Source organism: Dasypus novemcinctus, chromosome 14 (genome assembly GCF_030445035.2).
Source record: "Dasypus novemcinctus isolate mDasNov1 chromosome 14, mDasNov1.1.hap2, whole genome shotgun sequence".
Classification (NCBI taxonomy): Eukaryota; Metazoa; Chordata; class Mammalia; order Cingulata; family Dasypodidae; genus Dasypus; species Dasypus novemcinctus.
Window position 1 is genome coordinate 3,431,771 of NC_080686.1, and position 3,680 is coordinate 3,435,450.

Consider the following 3,680-nt stretch of genomic DNA (forward strand, 5'->3'; position numbering starts at 1 on the left):
AAAATGTGGTATATACATACAATGGAATACTACTCAGCTTTAAGAATGAATACACTACAAACACATGTGCTAAAATGGATGAATCATGAGGACCTTAGGCTGAGTGAAGCAACCCAGGCATTGAAGGACAAATACTACATGACCTCTCTGATATGAAATAAGTTAACCATGTTGTCTCAGAGAGCTAGAAACTGGGTGATAGGTTTAAAGGAAGTTGGGGGGAGAGGAAGGTTGTGAGCTGACACCTACATGGGTGAAGTCTATGATAAGCTGGAGGTAAGTATTTGTACAGGGAAGGGATAAAATAGGGGCATAGCAATACCTTTGGGTGGAGCTTTGTGGGCTTGAGGGAGGCTAGGGATGGGAGGATGGGTCAGATGACCCAAGAAATTGGGGGAGAGTGGGGGGAACATTTGAACATAGGAGATTATCAGGAATGTGATTGAGGCTATAATGTTGAGAAGAATATTTAGAAAATATAATAATGAACGGTTAACTGTTTAAAATGCTTAAGGGGGGTGTCTGACACAGGGCAGGCTTCTAGAGGGTGTGTTCATGCTCATCTTGTCATAGTGGGTTATATCACTGGGTGGAGACCCATAAAGTGAGAGTGAAGGTATACCCACATCTTAGGGAGGACTGATGTTCTCAAACAGAAGGAATTGTATCTCTCGAGAGAATGAGGGACTCCCAATAGGTTAGGACAGTAGAGTATGTCAAGCCTTCAATATTGTTGCAAGTATCTGTGAATATAGTCCTTCAAGTAATGAAGATTGATTGTCATTGTGGGCCCTGAGGGGAGGGGGAAAGAAGTATTGAATAAATGGAATCAGTGTAACTGTGGGGCAATGGAAGTGCTCCACAAGATCATGCAATGATGGATATAGGACATGTTAAATTATACCAAAAATATATAAAAGTCTATAGGCTAAAATGTAAATCATAATGTAAAACATAAGATAAAAAAATTTAGAAAATTTTAGTCAAAAATATAAACCATAACATAACCGAAATGGAACCATGTTTTAAAGCTATGTTTCAATATCTTTACATCAACTGCAGCAAATATAAAATGAACATGTAAAAACATCATTGCTGGGAAAGGGACAAAGTGTTTGATGTTGAATAAGTGGGAGTACCCTATATTGTATATGTGAATTACTGTGATCTAAAACTTTTGTGAAGACTAACTTAATAATTAGAGGGAAAAAAATGAAAAGAAAAGATATAGACACCAAGGAAAAAATGAAAGAAATTGCATTGCCACTGTACATACAGGGCAAACACCTATTGCAGTGATGAAAGGCAAATGTCAAAAACAAAGCTTTTTCATTTTTTCATTTAATATCCCAATTTATTTTTTCTTTAATTTTTCTAAATTAGTATGTATTCTATATCTAACCTTTAAACCCATCACTATATTCCATTTTACTATTAATGTAACTTAGCAATATATTAGGTCTCATTTTTGAAGAAGTTTTGGACCACAGAGAGGTTCAACTAGGGCAGGGGAGGAACATTGGTGTGGGTTGATATTGGTAGGAGGCACATGGTTGAAAGGGAGTTCTCCAGGGCATGTACACAGGGTACATAAAAATGTTTGGATATTTTCATAGTAGTTACAGTTAAAAATGACAATTGAGGGAGTGTTGAATTCCTACCCAGGGAAGCTTTATCACATTCCCCAATGGAAGAGGAACAATCCCCCAAGTGCAATGGCAAAGACCAATAAACAAGGATGGCCCAACAATGAGCCCTTGATACTAATGGCTATGCTTATGAGCCTGTGTGCCTGAAATATGAACTCAGCCTAGAGCTGCAGGTTTCCTAAAAGTTACCCCCTGAGAGACTCCATGTTGCTTAAATATGGCCACTCTCTAAGGCACATGTTAATGCATTATCTTCCTCCCAGAATGGGACATGACTTCCAGGGATGAGCCTTCCTGGTCCCAATGGATTACTTCCAAACACCAGCTGATGATGAACTAGAAAGAGACCTTGAATAAAAGGTTCACCTCAGACCAGCAGAATATCTCAGCCTACAGGTAATATCAGGTGTTAAAAACTGCCTTTTGACCTTGAATTAAAGGGGGAAATGAAAAGGACAAATGAGTTTATATGCCTATGAATCTCCAAAAAAAAGAGTTGGGAGGTCATCAGAGGGGTCAAGCTAATGCATGCCTCAGCAGGGTCCCAGAGACAACCAAAGAAGATACGACCCCAGGTACTGGTTCTCCTGAGGGCTACAGAGATCAACAGGTTTTATCATTATGGCAGATGACTCTGGAGTTCAGTGCCATGTCAGTTGGCCTTACTTTGGAGTTTGTGTTACTGGGTGTGATGGAGTTGGACTCAGATGTGACCTTTCTACACATGTCTCTTCTGTCACTTTTACTGGACCTGTGGTTGGCACTGGGGTTGGTGAATCTCTGGACTGTCCATGTGACAGCCAGGCCCTGAGCCTCAGCAGACTTGCAACTCCTACCCTCTGGTTTATTGGACTTACTCCAGCCACCTAACAAGGAGGTGAAGAAGGTCAACCACCACCAGGGAACCAAGAGTGCCTACAACTGCAAGCAGGAGAATTGCATCCATCATCTATGTGGAATCTAAGCCACTTCTTGATATAGAGGTGGAGTGGGCATAACCATCCCAGGGTCCACAGGATGGAGGAATAGAGTATGGATTAGAGTGGACCTGCTGGAGGGAAACGGACTTGGCCCAGTGGTTAGAGCATCCGTCTACCACATGGGAGGTCCGCGGTTCAAACCCTGGGCCTCCTTGACCCGTGTGGAGCTGGCCCATGCACGGTGCTGATGTGCACAAGGAGTGCCCTGCCACACAGGGGTGTCCCCCGGGTAGGGGATCCCCACTGCAAGGAGTGCAGCAAGGAGTGCACCCGTGAGGAGAGCCGCCCAGTGCGAAAGAAAGTGCAGCCTGCCCAGGAATGGCGCCGCCCACACTTCCCATGCTGCTGACGACAACAGAAGCAGACAAAGAAACAAGATGCAGCAAATAGACACAGAGAACAGACAACCGGGGGGAGGGGGGGTGAATTAAATAAATAAATAAATCTTAAAAAAAAATAGAGTGGACCTGCTGATATTGTACTATGTGACTATTGTGTTTATTAAGGGAAGAAATTGTAGCACTGATGTGGAGAAAGTGGCCATGGTAGCTGCTGAGGGTAGGGAAAGGGAAGAAGAGATATGATGTGGGGGCATTTTCAGGACTTGGATATGTCCTGGGTGGTACTGCAGGAAAGATGCTGGACATTGTATGCCTTGCCATGGCCCACTGGGTGGTCTGGGGGAGAGTGTAAACTACAATATAACCATTATCCATGTGGTGCAATGGTGCTCCAAAATGTATTCACCAAATGCAATGAATGTCCCACAATGATGAAAGAGGCTGTTGATGTGGGAGGAGTGGGGAGAGGGGGATGGGGAGTATATAGGGACCTCATATTTTTTAATGTAATATTTTAAAAAATAAAGTGAATAAAAGAAAGGAATTAATCAGGGGCAGATAGGTTAATTGAGAAATTAATTTTCCTGAAGGAAAGTGATCACCAAATGGCAATGACAATTTCCCTTCTGTGATTGACTTTATTTGTCCTATATTGCAGGGTATGAGTACACAATGGAAGACTTAACACCCTTTAGTGCTTTCAATTTCCC